At 36.3% G+C, this 17,575-nt stretch overlaps 1 protein-coding gene across 3 annotated transcripts in view; it reads left to right on the top strand.

Moving 5' to 3' along the window:
- The window catches only part of LOC119077367 (potassium voltage-gated channel protein Shab), a 115,289-nt gene that overhangs the window by 3,112 nt on the left and 94,602 nt on the right, over nucleotides 1-17,575 (top strand). For all 3 annotated transcript variants that reach the window (XM_037184555.1, XM_037184554.1, XM_037184553.1), the window contains exon 2: nucleotides 1,770-2,230. The gene's annotated coding sequence lies outside the window, so the exon portion shown is untranslated. The remainder of the gene's footprint in view (nucleotides 1-1,769; nucleotides 2,231-17,575) is intronic.

Raw genomic sequence — 17,575 nt, 5'->3', positions numbered from 1 at the left:
CGCACGGCATTAGCGTCGTTGCGGTCGAATAATCAGCTAGGGATAAGGTGGAAATGTCTTCCTCTTTTAGGTATTTTGTTGTGGTTGTTGTTGTTGTGGAATGAAAAGGAATATTCGATGAGAAAAACGTTCATACGGAACGGAATACTTGTACGCTATACCGAGGTACGTTGCATTACATGACCTGCTTTCAGTTTGGTAAATCAGATATTTGTATGTCGTATCAGAAGGTACAATATACATCAGAGCTCATTTTGGAAATTTTCATTCCGAAAATTCGGAGAAAATTCCTAAAATTTTCTCCGAATTTTTCGGAGTTTTCTCAGAGATTTTTCGAATTAAAATCCCAAAAAGCTCTCTGCTCTACCTCGAACGGAAATCACGTTCTTACGTTCACTTCCCCGAACTACACTAACCATTCCGACATTATTGTTACGTAGAAAAATGTGAAGTTGTGATTCACAACTTGGGAACAATTGATTAACAAGAATATTGACGCTCAAACCCGGACCATCAGGTTACGAGTAGGTCGCTTTTTTATAACACAAAGTGAAAATTTTATTAAAGAAAAACTTACCCGATCGCCCACCTCTTCCCCATCGAGTAACCTTTCTCTTCCACCGATTTTTCCATCCATTCGTTATTTATGATTCAGCGATGATGATGAACCTTGCTCTTAATCACCAGAAATATCGATAAAATAAAATAAAATTCAACGAACTCTCGCTTCTTACAGTCGGCAACAATCAATTCATCTATACACCATTACGAACGGTTCACAAATCAAGAGTTCATTGTCTGTGGGAAAAAAAGGTGTATACCAAAGAGTGAAGCGAAAAAGAAAGAAAGGATTTCGCAAGAGAGAACGTGTTTTATGCTGTGTCATTGAGAATATTTTTCCGATTAATGGCCCATCTCTTAATGTGCAAAAAAAACGAGGAAGTTCATTTTAAGTATCACCTACAGGGAATTCGATCGAAGTACAGTTTTATAACAGTTTCAGTAATACCGTCGCAGCGTACAAACTGTGCCATTATATCATATCGCATACGAGCTGATATTTCCAAGACAATAACTTTCAATTAGCCGAGCGAGAAGTGAGCTTAACTGGAACTACACATAGCGACACGAAAGAGACATAATTCGAAGTTTTCTTTTGTTATACAGTCAAACGTGACAGAAGAACAAAAGACAAATTAGGATTAAGTCTTTTTCGCATCGCTATGTGTGTGTATCTAAACCTAGAGTAACTCATGATATAATGACAAATTTAGCGAAAGTGCGCCCGACAGTTCTATTTAGAATCGTTAAAACTGTCCACATCCAACCAGTTGATAAATTCATTGAACCATAAGTTAAAGTCTTATATTCACACCCGCAAATTTCTAGCAAATCATAACGAAAATGAAAAAAAATTATTTTGCAACCATTCGGTTTGCGTTTCATTTTGCTTATGATTCTCTAGAAATGTTCGGGTGTCATCTACTCTTATAGACACTATCTTTTGGCCAGTGATAGGTTTGGCGATTTTTCTTCTTCACTATCGCTTGTGTGATTGTATGACCCCCAATTTTAAACGGGTACAAGTCATTTGTGAGTGAAAATAATGATGTTTTGAATGCAGTAGTGATCGGATCCACGTAAATCCACAAAATTAGGCACCTAGGCACCGCCGGCCACCGATGAGTTGTGCGTGTAAATCCACTGTAATCTCAGTATTATCTCTTTCGCTATCAATTAAAATCGATTTTTTTTCTGCATTGTCATAGAGAGGACAAACCGAAAGAACCCCGCTAGATGTATAATTAAGACGATGATTAATTAGTAGTGGCGAACAATTTATCAAAAAAGGAGAAGAAGAAAAAATGTGAGAGAACGAGAATGGACATAAATAATTATGTGAACGAAAATCTGAATTGATTCGAAGACACAATTTGAAAAGAGTAATCGCGTTGACGATTTATTTGCCAAAGTTGAAGTGGTTTGCATGTTTGTTTGTCAGTGAATTAATTAACACGGAATGATATTCTGGTAAAACTGATAGTGTTGTAACAGTTTGTGAAGTTTTATAGTTGAGTTTGAGGACATTAATACTCTCGTAATAAGCAACAGCAAAACTTTGAAAAATCGTTTATCATTGAGTGTTGTTCAACAGCAGATCAATAGCTGAATACCACTTCCATCAATTTTCAAATTTTATTGTCGTAGCAGCTTCGAAAGACAGAAATTGGTAAGTTTACGATTTTGATTTGGTTTTCCTCTATTTCCTACAACGATGTTTTAGGCCAAGAGCCAATGTGCATTTGATTGCATCAATTTGAAACATCCGAAGACGAAAATATTTGACAATTTCGGTTTCCTAACGATAATATGCTAACTGTAGCTGCACATACTGTCGCGAAAGAGACCTAATTCATTTTTTTTTGTTATACTGTCAAACTTGACAGAAGAAAAACTTGAATTAGGTTTCCGTCGCGTCACTAAGTGTAAAGAAAAATTAGGCCTAATCTTCGTTGCTATGTTTAGCAACATACCGACGCGAAAGAGACCTAATTCAAGTTTTTCTTTTATTCTCCTGTCAACTTTGACAGTATAACAAAAGAAAAGTTGGAATTAGGTGTTTTTCGCGCCACTATGAGTAGAATTTACATTTTGCCTGGCACTATTGGCCTTTCAATGAAAATGTGATTTTTTCCACATTGAACGTTGCACTAATGACTACTCTTTGACACCAATTTTGTGTCTCTACAATGTAACATGAGATATCCATTTAAATATCCCCCCTCGTTAAAGCCTTGTTAGAACTCACAAACAAAAGAGCTCGAAAATATTTTCCATCAATGTGTGACAATAAAGCATAAAACCGTTGTGCTCTATGAAGAACTCATATGGAAGTGGTGCTCTCAGACTATTTTTCCCTTCCCTTTTTTTGCATTTTATGTCTTTTGATATTTTCGAAACTTCAATGAAAAATTGTGGAATCGATTCAATATTTCTTCATTTTATGGTGATATGGCATAATACAATATGTGATTACTTTTCGGTTGTTTATGCGGTATAACTATCCAGTATAACTTTACACAATTTTATGTGACAAGTTTATTGTGCTGGCTAGAGTAACCCGCAAGTTTTTATACATTTTGGCCTTCTAGTTGTCTTATTTCCTCAACGGTAGAACGAGTGTGATAATTCGGAATGATGGTCAGTCGTACTTAATATCTACTTTCGGTTTGTATAGTATCGACTGCATTTGAAACATTAAACGCTGCTCAAGTCACTGAACAAAATTACTTCGTGTTATACGTAAATGTCTAAATGCATAGAGGGGACGTGTTCAATTAGCGAATTATAAGAAAAGTAAAATTTCAGTGATTAGGCTTCATTACCACGAGGATGACTCTTCTGAAGCATCAAAAAACCTCTGTCGACACTGTTCGATTATTTAAAACAAAAAAACAAAAACAAAAAACAAAAAATTTAATTTTTCTTATAATTCGATAATTGTCCTGCGCGAGAAACGTAGTAATTTTGGTCATATTTGATAATACGAATTTTATTACCAGAGTGACCCATGGGTTACTATGGGTTACTATTATGTATCGATAAGTTTTTTAATGCTGAAAAGGCAGTACGTGACTACGTATCACATTAAGTCGATGATGATATTGTACCCTTTCAACTTATGTTACTTGTATAACAATATCTGGACATGTAGACGTAGACTCGCATTGCGACGTGACACTTGACATATACCAAAAGTAAAAATTTCCAATGTTTTAAAGACAAAGACCAAAATAGGTTTGAGGTAAACTCGGCTTGAGGTCGCTGTTTTTTGTGTTTGTTGACAGTTGAACAAAAGAAACATTTTTGTCTCGCAGATTTCAAACTTTCAGCATGAACCGTCAAATGTGATTTGACATCTCCCATGTCACATAGGTCCATACTACATAGGGCCTAAAATGAATACATATAATTTACATGTGAGTGTTTTAACTCACACAAAATAAATATGCCTCCTCCCTGTACGAAAGGAACACTGACAGACTATGCTATGTAGACTCGAACTTGTTTAGTAATGAACTGCCAGAAATCTAGTACATTATTTTCTGCTGGCCATATAAAAATTTTACTGCTTGGATTGACATCGTGTCTTACTTGTCGTTGTCGTTATGTAAAGCTAGGCTCGGTTTTTGCCACTTTTCGGATAGATCCTAATTCTTTTTCCAAGAGGCTCTTGCCCCAAAATTAGCTCTTCTGACGAATTGTAGATTGGCTTAGGCTTCAGCACCCCATGTTCATGATTCATCTAGTATATGAAGTGGCCATTGATTCAAAATTAGTAGACTGATTCTCTGCAGATCTATGAAGGCTTAACCTTTGTTGTTTACAATGTACACATCTGACCAGATAAAATAGCTTCGAGTGCTCAAAATAAAATATTTTTGCTACATTGTAACGCATCGTCGAAATTAGTCATTCTCTGTGAATTGCACCGTGAACGTTTAAAGAAATTCTTCGCACGATTGAACAACGATCGCAAATTGTGTGTAGTCTCGAGAATTTCAATTTCCTTTGTTCCGAAACAGTTGCTGTGTTCCATTTAAATGCCATATAAGAAAGGGATATATATCATATCAGGACATGGGTCACGGGATACCGTCGGCGTAATAATACAAATAAGACCGTGTTTACAAGGCATGCGTATTCATATCGATCGATCATCATCATAATAACGCTAAAAACCAAATGAACTTCCATTTGGTTATAATTCACGAATCAAGAAAAAAACATTTTTTCCCGTTTATCACATTTAAAATGATGAGACAGAAAGCAACGTGAAAATGAAATAAAATCGATTTATGTCCCATCTATAACCGCACCTGTTGTATAACCTTTTCATTTCTTTTTTGTATATAAAACCAACTCACGTGTGTGTTTTAACCATCACACTCGGGTCACATGGTTGTACAAGCTGAATGAAAGCAAAGTGTAACGAGACCACACGGTCTGTACTGGTAATGTTAATTTGAAACGTCCTACAGTTATCTGGGAAACTCTGTTCAAACCATGAACGACGACACGTAGCACTAATTTGTAAATAGTTTGAATTTTCGAGTCAGTTTAATTACTCGCACGTCCAACCGTTTTTCGTCGGTGAGAATTTCGCTATAATTAGCTCTAAGACGTTAGCAGACAACTTTATCAGGACAAGCTTACGATAAGTTCTGAAAAACCGAGAAGCATGGAAACGTTATACGTTTCAGAGAGTTTTTACTCAGAGTTTTTTCATTTAAGAAAAAATTTTTTATAAAAAGTCACTTAATTAAACGTTATATGAAGTTAGGGAGCATTGTGTTCAACAATAAAGAATAAAGACGGATGGTCAGTTTTGCTAGTATGAGTGGAACAGCTGAAGTAAATTTATGTATTGATTTCACTGATTCCGAGTGAACTGTCAAACTTGACAGCAGAACAAAAGAAAATTTTGAATTTCACTTTGCTTGCGCGTGGCTAGAAGCAACGCAAAATAGAAATTGAAACTTTTCTTTTGTTCTGCTGTCAAGTTTGACAGTTCACTCGGCAATACGTATTTCGCCTTTATATAACCGATATAAACCAGTGTTTTGTTTATGAGTGGACCAGCTGAAGCAAATTCATGTCTAAATTTCACTGACGTCGACTGTACTGTCAAACTTGATAGTACAATAAATATTTTTTTTATTTTAGTTTCTAGTGTTGCCATTCGCTATGCCCGCAATTAAGTGTTGATATGCAGCTCTTAAATCATTGATAACTGAACAAACTTCATGAATTTCTGAGGTGTAAAATGTACGATCGACTTACCCTACATGGATTGTAGAGCTTAACTTCTAAAAATGCATAACTTCTCGAGTTATAGCTCTGTCTGACAACACTGAATTCCGGACGCATGTTATAGACCTCCACTGTATAGCTACACTTAATTTGAAATTCATCGGTTCACTTGCTAAGTTCATCGGTTTATTTGATGACAAAGGTAACTGCATGTATTTTTGGAACAAATCGTCTTATATGGTGGTGTAGAATTCACGATTAGATATGAGCAGTTGAAAGAAGGTGAGAAAATTCATTTGCTTAATTCATCGGCTCAACTGATAAATTTATTGGTTTATTTGATGAATTCATCGGTTCATATGATGAATTCATCGGTTAATTTTATGAATTCATCGGATCATTTGATGAATTCATCGGTTCATATGATGAATTCATCGGTTCATATGATGAATTCATCGGTTCATATGATGAATTCATCGGTTCATATGATGAATTCATCGGTTCATATGATGAATTCATCGGTTCATATGATGAATTCATCGGTTCATTGACTCCATTCATTGGTTCATTTGCTATATTCATCGGTTCATTTGATAAATTTATCGTTTCATTTGATTAATTCATCGGTTTATTGACTACATTCATTGGTTCATTTGCTATATTCATAGGTTCATTTGATGAATTCATCGGTTCATATGATGAATTCATCTGTTAATTTTATGAATTCATCGGATCATTTGATGAGTTCATCGGTTCATATGATGAATTCATCGGTTTATCGGTTCATTTGATGAATTCATCGGTTCACATGACAAATTCATCGGTTCACATGACGAATTCATCGGTTCATATGATGATTTCATCGGTTCATTGACTCTATTCATTGGTTCATTTGCTACATTCATCGGTTCATTTGATGAATTCATCTGTTCATTTTATGTATTCATCGGTTTATTTTATGAATTCATCTGTTCATTTGATGAATTCATCTGTTCATTTGATGAATTCATCGGTTTATTTGCTACACACATCGGTTTATTTGATTAATTCATCGGTTCATTTGCTACATTCATCGGTTCACTGACAAAATTCATCTGTCAATTTAGCAAATTCATCGAGTCATTCTAAACGATCGGTGTTTCGCATCCAGTTCAAACTTAACCCAATTAAACTCCCACATACGGTTACGAGTCTGAAACTGAAAAAGCCATCCATTTAACCACATTGCAATCTCACATCACATAGACAGACTTTCCTTCATTTACTTGATTCAATTTGTTAAATAAAATGAAAATAATGTGGCACATGAATGCTTGTGTGTGACTTATTATTATGCACGTTTCACCGAGAGAGTTTCTATATCCATCCATCCATCCATACATATATGATGGTGTGTTGTTTCGTTTAAACACCGAGAGGCATTATTATTTATAAACTACATTTTGTCGAATACATCAGTTCCGTTGTCCATCCGACCATCCATCGCCTTCATAAAATATATTGCAGCCATACACATCCCTCTTCCCATATTTTGTAGTTTATTGGTCACGATCACGTTGAATCCATATAGACCATTATGTATAGGCGAGCCAGTAAAACTCCCTGTGTTGGTTGTCCCACATAAAAGCGAATTAGATTGTGTATCATATATGTTGCTACAGGGCACTACAGACACAACAGACACAACATATATCTATAGATAACGAGCCGCACCACGGACTTATACCATTTCTCTTTATCACCATATGAATGACAAATGCACCGAGTATCCACAAAGGACACACCACTGAAGCATTTATGGGATATAGGATAGCTATGGCATCGAAATGCTGTTTCATTATTAAATGCGCTAACCATCCACAATGAGAGGGAAACAAATTTTTTTCTTGTTCGCTTTGAAAACGAGCAAAATGTGAAAATTGATCGCGTGCAACAATAAAATGTTTGAGATGTAAAATAGATGAACTAAACGCGGAGTCAGGTCAGGTGGTTATTTCATCTAAAATTAACATTTTCTTGTGTTTATTTTTGAGAAAATGTAAATTTAAAACGGTCGACTTGAACGCGCGTTATGTGTATGAGAGTGTATGGATGTGTGTTTATAATAGTACAACCAGAATAATTTTACGTATTAAACACAGCTGGGGAAGGCTAATAAAACGAGAAACGGAGTTGACTCATTTTTTTTTGCATTAATTTCTAGTGTTTGTTAGTGTTATGGCCAGCGGAATATGGATTGGTTAACATTGGTAACAGTAATATGCAAATAATTTTTGTTTCTTTAATGAATTGTTTTGGCAGAACAACAGGAGTTCTCGACGGCGGTCACGTGTAGCAAAAAGAAAATTAATGCAGGGAAATGGGTGTAAAGTGTGACCTCTATTTCTGACCGAATTTCTTCAGCACAAATGCGTCCGTAAATATGTCGTAGTCTAAGTCTAGCTACACGATTCACATTAAATCCCATTAAAAGAGCTTCGATTGACTTGATGGACGAATTGTGGCGTTTTCGGTCCATAGAGTTATACTAGAGAGTTGGCAAGATGGCGTTTTGTTGTTTACCCTTGTGGCCTGTATGTCGATAAACCCATCTTCCTAATAGGTATCTTCCAAGGCCGTTCGAAAGGTCAATCGTCATCCACAGAGAAGCCAACACAACCTCACTTTGAAGTTTTCACGAACAATTTTGAGCAAGCCGCGCCGCAGCCGAGCCGGTGCCAAAAACACGGCTCAAGCCGGCTTAAAACGGCTGGAAAATGAAATAAAGATTTCGAAAGGTGAATGGGTGAAATAATTTTGAAAACCGAGATTCCTGTTGATCCTAAGCAGCTCAAGTACTTTTTGAATTTTTTTTACAAAATTAAGAAAATTTTGAAAATTTTCTTGAATTTTCATGAATTTTCCAGAATGGTATATTACGTCCTAGCTTCTAAGTTTGTTGTTTTGGCAAGTATGACCTTTGCGGAACGAGCCGAAGGCGCACAATCAGTTAATTCACAAATTTGAGAAAACTTTATCGATCTTTGCGAATTTTCTCGATTTTTTTTTCTTTTCAATTTTTACTTGATTTTCGTGAGCTTTCGATTTCTTATCGAAAACCATTTTCTTAATGAGTTAAATGAGTGTACCGGAGCATGATTTTCCATTTAGTTCAAGTTTTGAGGCAATAAAACTTGACGTGTTAGTGAACCTTAGACTTAGAGACTTGCTTGTAACAAGACCAGTTCCACTTGCACTTTGAACAACCTAATCTACCTACATTTTCGCTTTCCGTACAATTTCATTTTCATGCTTACTAGTTCATTTTCCATGAATTTATCTAAACGTTTTTATTTTGAAAAAAAAAAAGTTAAAAGGAACCTCCAGCCGAGCCGTTTTAAGCCGGCGCAGGCCGACTTTTTGGCCGCCGCCGAGAAATTTTTTTCGGCTAGCCGCCGCCGAGGTTTCTCCGTCGGCGCTCATGCCTGGACGGTCGGTTGTTTTCGGCCTGTCAAGAAACCTATATTTAGCAACCCTGATTCATATATGTCAAAATGTCAAAATAAAACGTCGTTTGTGGACATGCAAGACATGCAAGTTTGTTCAGATGATGTCTCAGATGATGCTTGAACAATTGTTTTTGATGTGCGCGTTCGTTTATAAGCAGAGAAATGATAAGGGCGGCCCCTCACGGCTGGGATAGAACATGCCTGACTGCTTTTTTCATAGAACGGTTGAACTCTGAAACTTTTTTACATTTGTATGTAAAAGTTCGACAGTTTGGTTTGGTTTTAAAAACGATATATCTCGTTTTCGTTAACTACATTTATAGCTTAACTATATGATTCAGAAAAAATCCGTCAGGCGTGTTCCATCCCAGCCGTGAGGGGCCGTGCTTATCATTTCTCTGTTTATAAAGCTAACTAAGTATTGACATTCTTGTTTTCCTGCTCGCCCACTACGCTAACAAGATGTCATTTTGGAGCGAAATTTTACTGATTCTCAGTTCTTTCGATTCTTTTAACTGGAAGTGTTTAACTTAACAAAAAAGCGCCAACGAAAACAACATCAAAGCAAACAAAATTCCTGTGAATGAGGCGCCATAATCTTTTTCACAAAGCAGGCGAGAAAATAGTCATTTTCTCCCCTTCGCTGAAACTTCGGAAGCCTTAGTTTTGAAAAACGTGGTGTTTAACTCAGGAAAAGATTTGAAAATTGCATTTCCTCGGGTGAATTATGGCCAACAACATCCTAGAAATGCAATTTCCAATTTTTCTTCCCTCGTTGAACAAATAACTATTTCATGCGAGAGTTGTGTTTTTGGATTATTTTCCCCCATTCAATAATCCATTACGTTATCTTGACGACTGGTCAATTGACATTTCTAGTGACGGAAAGTGCAGCACTTTCTCTGCCGTGTGGAGAAAATATAACTTTTTTCATTCGAACTGTCACTTTGTTTATGCTTTGGTATGGCGAAAAGAGGGAAAGTAGGAAGATAATAACAAAACAGAGACCGTGAACGGTGAACTGCAACTCAAGCTTTAAAACCTCTGCGTACTTACGTTGTTTAGCAAAATATATAAACAGTATAGTTAATGCAAAGCCTTTAGCGGATCAGAGGTATTTTGGATCACCATGTTCAGTTGAATTCAGGTGAAATTTTTTAATGGTGCCATTGTCATATTTTCTGTGACTAATGTTGCTGCACCTGCTAAGTTTGCACGGGATTGAGTTCACTTGACGCTAATTCGTTTAAATACGAGTCAGCAAGATAGCGAAAATAACACCTAAAAGTAGGGATCCGTGCAAAACTGCGCATATTTATCACCATCAGTGTTCATATACTGGTATAGCTTTCCGTTTACTTGACAGTTCTTACAAAATAACAATGAAACTGTTGGCTAAAAAGCGTATTGGTAGGTTGGTATGTACCACTAGCTTCGCCACCAGCTTCGCATGTGTCATCAAATCGGGTGATGAAATGATATGAAAGTTTACTTCATTTCGTTTATGATTTACTAGACGTGGACATGCAAAAAGGCATGACATACTTCTTTGAGGTTGTTTATTTTTTTTGCGACTGTTGTCATGGTCTGATGAGATGTGGTTTATTTTTGAACACGATTATTAAATGCAAAGCATCGCAAGATCCTTTTTTAGCCCCGTACGAAGTACTGGGGGCTTATAAGATTAATATGCCGTTTGTAACACGTCGAATTGGAAGCAGACAGTAAGGGCAAAGCATTTGGTTATGTTCATAGATGACGAATCCGCAATAAAAAAAATGTCCATCCGTCCGTCCGTCCGTCTGTGACCCCTCTAGCTTGAGTAAATCACAACCTTTTTTCAAAATTCTTTTTTTCCCCGATTGGTATCGACAAAAGTAAGGTCAAGTTCGAAAATGGGCATGGTAGGGTCGGCCCCTCCAGAGCTAGGGCCCTATAGGTGTTTTTCGGTCTTTCGACGATATCTACCGAAATACGCACGCAATAGCTGCTTGTGATATATCAAATGAAAGGTATTGACGAGTAGAACAAAGTTGCTGAACATTGTTTTTGGGTAAGATGCAACGTGGGCTTGTTGGGAGGGCTCAAAGGTCGTTACTCGGCCCTAAATGTTTTTTGCACATAAATCGAGTAAATCTCATCCGATTTTGCTAGTTTTAGTTTTTTATGGAAGGTAATTGAATACCGAAAAGAACGTGACGAAAAAAGTTTCAAATTTGGGCCGTTGGACTAAGGCCGCTACTCGGCCCTAAGTGTTTTTTGCACATAAATCGAGTAAATCTCAACCGATTTTGCTAGTTTTTGTTTCATTTGAGAGGTAATTGAATACCCAATGGAAAGTTGGCAAAAATTTTTGGGTTTCTAAAATAATGTCGTAAATTGTTGGTTTTATTTGATAGGTACTTCGTACGGGCTTTCGTAATTGCGCTATGCGCAATTTTAAAAATGAACAGTTTCAGTAAATTTGACAATGCCCAACTTGACTTGCATTTTGGCAACAGACGCATTAGACGGTTGTAGACGTATTAGGGTTCCGGGCTTATTAGGGCTACGGACGTATTATGGTTGCGGACGAAATAGGATTACGGGTTGTACGGGGCTAAGTCGCAGCAAACGCTCCGACTGTTCTGATGCCTTGTTTTACATATCTCACAGTTCGAAACAGTGGTGGAGACAGTTGTCAATTGTAAGTGTAAGTGTGCAGCGGCCTTTTTAGTTAAAGATGTTTAAGTCACCGGAGACTTCACTAAAATCGTATAGTATTTAATCTTAAAATGTCGATTTCAATGCTTCTGAGACTCGAATATTTCTACTATTTGTGTCCACTACTCCACTACGCATTTATGTAACGCTAAGTTTTTCCCCTACCCATTGATTAATGGAAATCGTTAATTTAGACAAATAATTACAAAAACTTATATGCGGACATTGGAGGTGGGAAATTTTTAAGGGAGGAAGTGGAAGAAGTAAAAGGGACCCGTCATGTTTTACCAGGTGTGCCAAGTTTTACTGACCAAATCTAACAAGCGGGGTTCACTATCCACCTTATTCTAATTTTCATAATAAAATCTACAAAAATCCTACCCTACAATTCGTTTAAACTAGTCTATGTGAAGCTCGTAACTCTATTATGGAATGACGGAGATTTCTATTAAAAACATAAAGTGCAATATAGATGATGCTGAATCTTCTTCAATGTCATTAATCACTCACTAAAATTTCTGTTGAACAAACATCAGTCGTTTTTATTATAAGCAAAAAGCGACTAACTACTTAAATCGGACCCAGTTGTTTTGGAAACTTCAAATAAACAAATAAAATTCTCCAATCAAACTTTTAATTCGATTAAATGACTATAAACAAAAACACATTTTAAAACGCTGATCGATCGACGGCCACATTACACGAAATCCATTTTAATTACTCATCATCATTGGCCGTATCATCGCTGCATTCAAATCGGACCAGATTGTTTCACTCTACAATTGAGATTCGTTTCTTTCTGATTTTTTTTTCGTGTTGCTTATTTCTGTCTGCCTTTATATCGCACAGCATGAGTTTCGTTTCAAAACAAATTTATTTTATTTTTCGAAGAGGATTTCCAGTGAAAAACAACATAGTCATTACCGTTCGGTCGTTGATGGAAATTTAATTGAACTTTTAAGTTTCTAATGAAATTGGCTTACATTTGAAATGGGCATCCAATAAGCTACACATAAATAAAGCATTACCGTCACAAGAGACCTTGGTAACGCGGAGACATTTTGCCGACGCGGGTTGGAATCATTTTTTTTTGCAAAGACGACAAAGTCCTTCTAATTTCGTTAGCATAATTTCGTTTCTGACGACAATACAAGAAACTTTCTTGCTCTTAGGTATCACTAATGGTCACTTATACCATTTACTGGCATTACTATACCGCCGAAAGGTCGAGAGAATTAGACGAATTTTCAGCGAAATTATTTTCACAGATCTGACTACGCTGCCGTGTTAAGCCAAAACATCGTATCACATTTTTGGCTTGGCTTTTAAAGAGCTTTCGAGAGCTTTAAGCTTATTTTGTATTCCATAGAAATATTCCACTTTTCCAATAGAATCCAAAAGTAGCTTAGAGCTTTCGAAAGCTTTCCAAAGCACAAAAACAATGCGATACCATCCACGCCATTACTCGTATAAATTTATACGTCAGATTGAGCTTTTTTCTCCTTTGTTACGATCTGTCAGTTTTTCTATTTTGCGATTTAGTATGGAAATGAAAACTAAAATTGAGATATCTTTGCTGTTTTAAGTGGTTTTTCATATTTTTTTGGACCAAAATGTTTTAAAATGTGTTTGGAATCGATTGGCATTAGCAGATTGTGTAAAAATATTTTTTTCTATTTTATTATTTTGTTAATGTCAATCGATTCCAAACACACTTTAAAACATTTTGGTCCAAAAAAGTAAGAAAAACCAGTTAAAACAGCAAAGATATCTCAATTTTAGTTTTCATTTCCATACTAAATCGCAAAATAGAAAAACTGACAGATCGTAACAAAGGAGAAAAAAGCTCTCTCTGACGTATAAATTTATACGACTAATGGCGTGGATTTACTTAGGTTAACACGGTAGTATAATAGCATAGTAATGTTTCTCGTCCACAAGTGGAGCTGAAGCTAGGGGCAGGCTTGTAAAAAAACCGTTTTTCTTCAACTGTTCCATGTAAAAAATATTTTTTCTGCTAAGGGACCGCTCCAAAAATTCTGTCTGGCTATTTCAAAAAAAACAATGTCTGTTATCCCTTGTCTTGTCTCGTAGTAGAACTTGGCCCTTCCCTATAAACTGTCGTATCAGATATTTGCACTTACATGGACGGAGAGGCCAAGGTAGATATAGTGGGGAGGTAATGCCATTCCATGCTGGATATTAGTTCGATGCTTACGACACCTATTTTTAAAATTTTTGCCTGTGATTCATTTATTTTCACACCAAGGCTTTTTTCGGGAAAACATTTTTTTAAATCTTCCCACATTTTCCAAGAAAATTTGAAAAAAGTTGGGAAAAGGTTTTCCCAAAAACAGTCCCCGGCCCAAATTTCTCTGTAATTTGTTGCTTTTTAATGAAAGGAAGAGTTGGCGTTTTTATCAAACTTTCGTGGTTATACGATTCGGTTATGTATGTAGGAACGTAAATGAGGCAAAACGGATGACTCGACTGTGAATTCAACTTTATTTATTCAGTGAAAATTGACAGATTGGTGACAGTTGGCGATTATTTTTGGTGATTATGACATTACAAACTATAAAATCTTGTTCCTAACACAGTAGTAAATGGGGGTTTTGCGCACACGATGTGATGTCGAACTCGCTTCGCTCGTATGGGCACCTAATGTGCAAAACAACCCCATTTATAACGTGCGTTGTTATGAAAATAGCTAATTAAACAAATTTATTCATCAACGGTTCGCCTACAAATCAATCGGCTAACTTCACATCGTTTACACAAATAGATCTCGTTCGATCATAATAGAACATTCGGCTACTATCTGCCTATTATACCGATTCTACATGGTATGATATTACCTCCCCATTCCCACTATATCTCCATACCTTGGGAACGTCCGCGTAAAAGTTTGTTGACCCAATGAGAGGACGGAGGTTAATAGCCATACGAAACAAAAACGTGACTTTTCATTTTTCTTACCCAGTAATGAACTGGATATCGTTCGAAATTACTTTGCACTCTGTACGTATGTTAAAGTTGGTTTGAAGGCGCTCCAATTCAAGCATCCGATCTCAAGCCAAAACACTCATCGCATTTATGACTTCTTGTGCTGTATCTCAACCTTATGAATGCACAAAAAAAAATCCGGGAAATTGTTACCTTTTAACTGCAGTAAACTACATCGGGAAATTGTTTTGAAAAATTACATTTCTGCTTCTTATTAATGCCTTTTAACACAAAAAGACGTCATTTCGGCGGTAGAACTTCGATAAACTGGAAACTGGGAGATAGAACAAGAAAACCGTTTTGCAGGCAAAATGCCATTGGTATCCGACTCCGAAAACTTGTGCAAAATGTTCCCTTCAACAATTATTAACCTAAGCAAATCTTTGAAGACGAAAAAAACAAAAATTTGTTTTCACTCCAGGGATAACGTCACCAGGACTTTATGTCTAGACATAAGCACATATCCTGGAATAAGAACGGATTGTTGTTGTCTTTTGGCACCAATTCAAATAATATTTATATTCCGATTGCATACACATACAAACACAACACGATTTTCATACTCCACACCCCAATTTTTCATTTATCGCACAAATATGGAAACGGCAAAATTTAAGTCCCTCCGATCCACACACATAAAATACCGCGGTGGTTAGATGAACTGAACCAAACCAAAAAAAAAGAAGAAAAGTTTTCGGTTCAACCATTCTACGGGATTTTAATATTTTGCCGATTTCAGTCGTGGCTTTTTATTATTATTTTTACTATTCTGTTTGTGTTATGCCGTTCAACTCCATAAATGCGATAAATTTGATAAAATGTTTCAATTTGGGCTTTTTGCATTCGGTCACAGATTAAATCGGAGCGCACGATTACATTTTGTGCTGTTGACATCATCTCTCTGTGATGGTGTAAGAAGATTTTGGTCGGGCTTTTTTGTGTGTTTATTGATTTTATATTGGCATTTTTATGGTTATTCCGTTCTGCTGATGATGATTTATGAATTGTTTCGCTTTTAATGAATTGGAAAATGTGTTGATGTGCTCGAACAAAAAGCCAATTCACCCATTTTCCGGGGGGGGGGATATGAATGGCGCCAATATGGAAAATTGCGACATTATGTTTTAACCTGGGACAGACGACATTTTAATTGTCTAGTAGTTGTAACATTCTAGCTAATTTTACTTTTAAGGGAGTCGTTACTTTCGAGTTGTTGTAAGTTTTCAAGGATTCCAGCGCTTCATTACTAATCTGTTTTTCAACATTTTCAAAAGCATCTACATAGAGGGGTTAAGGGGGTTAAAAAGATAATGTATTAAATGGGGCTACAGGGAAGTCAAACAATCAATAATATCACTTGACATCAAATGCGTTGCTTCCTTTGATCTATGTGTTTCAACAGATTGACTTAGAATCTACTACTTCATTTTTCGCAAAGTTCTGAGAAAGCAGGTTATCGGAACCTTCTGGGTTCACGAAGACGGTGGCATCTTTCTATGTGACGCCAATGACGTCATCTAGTTTCAACTCAACAAAAAAATCTTTTTCAAATCAAAGTTCTGAAAGAACAGGTTAAGACACTCAGAAAGGCGGTAGAGATCAAAATTGTTAAACGCACTCATTAGAGATTGTGAGAAAAGTCAATTTGTAGAAATTCTTTTTTTTTGTTAAATTGAAATGATTATCTAGACTTTTTCAAACCTAGTTGGCGTCATAGGAAAATATTGATACCGCATTCGTGATCAACTCGAAAGTCTCTAAACCTATTCTTTCAGAAACTTGCTTCAAATTAACTTTTCACACAATCTCTAATGAGTGCGTTCAACAAATGTCGTGCGTGTCTTAACCAATGTACAGAACAGGTATAGCCAATCAACCAATTCATATTAAATGTATTCATAATTTATGTCCAAATAACATTGAAATGAGTGCGTTTGAGGGGGGAAATCAAATTTTTATGTCTTCCAAATGGACCATATACCGCACCTGTTTTACACTTTCCTTGGTAGTTGTAGACATAAGAATTCACCACGCTGTACGAATTCGAATTTGGTGAGTTTCTGTGTATTGAAAAGATGTGTTCACGTGCATCGAATAAAATGGCGATCTGCGTGACCTTTCAACGTTTACAGCCTTTGTCTTCACCTGCAATTCTTGTGAACCGTTATTTTCATTCGTTGTAGAGCGGTTTCTTTTCAAATTAGTGTCAAATCAGTTGTCAAATTCATACAGTTAACCTAAAAATAATTAAAATTTGACAACTAATTTGACATATCAAACGACATTAACAATAATCTATTGATCGCTGACTACTAAAATGTCTCAGCAATCTCAAGACAGGTGAAGAAGACATCAAGCCCCTTGTATAAAAATAGAGCTACAGGAAGACGATGCTCGGATATGCTAGTGATGGGGTTATGACCGGTTTCGAAAGCGTTCAATGACAAATTCAAGGAAGAGAAAAGTGAAGAAGGTATCATGACAACATATATTTTGTTGGTGATAGTCGGGTTTTATAAATGGGATACTATCGTCCTCTTTCACATAACATCCATCCACAACTA

This window comes from Bradysia coprophila, unplaced genomic scaffold (assembly GCF_014529535.1).
Source record: "Bradysia coprophila strain Holo2 unplaced genomic scaffold, BU_Bcop_v1 contig_235, whole genome shotgun sequence".
Classification (NCBI taxonomy): domain Eukaryota; kingdom Metazoa; phylum Arthropoda; class Insecta; order Diptera; family Sciaridae; genus Bradysia; species Bradysia coprophila.
This window is presented reverse-complemented; position numbering and strand designations above follow the sequence as displayed.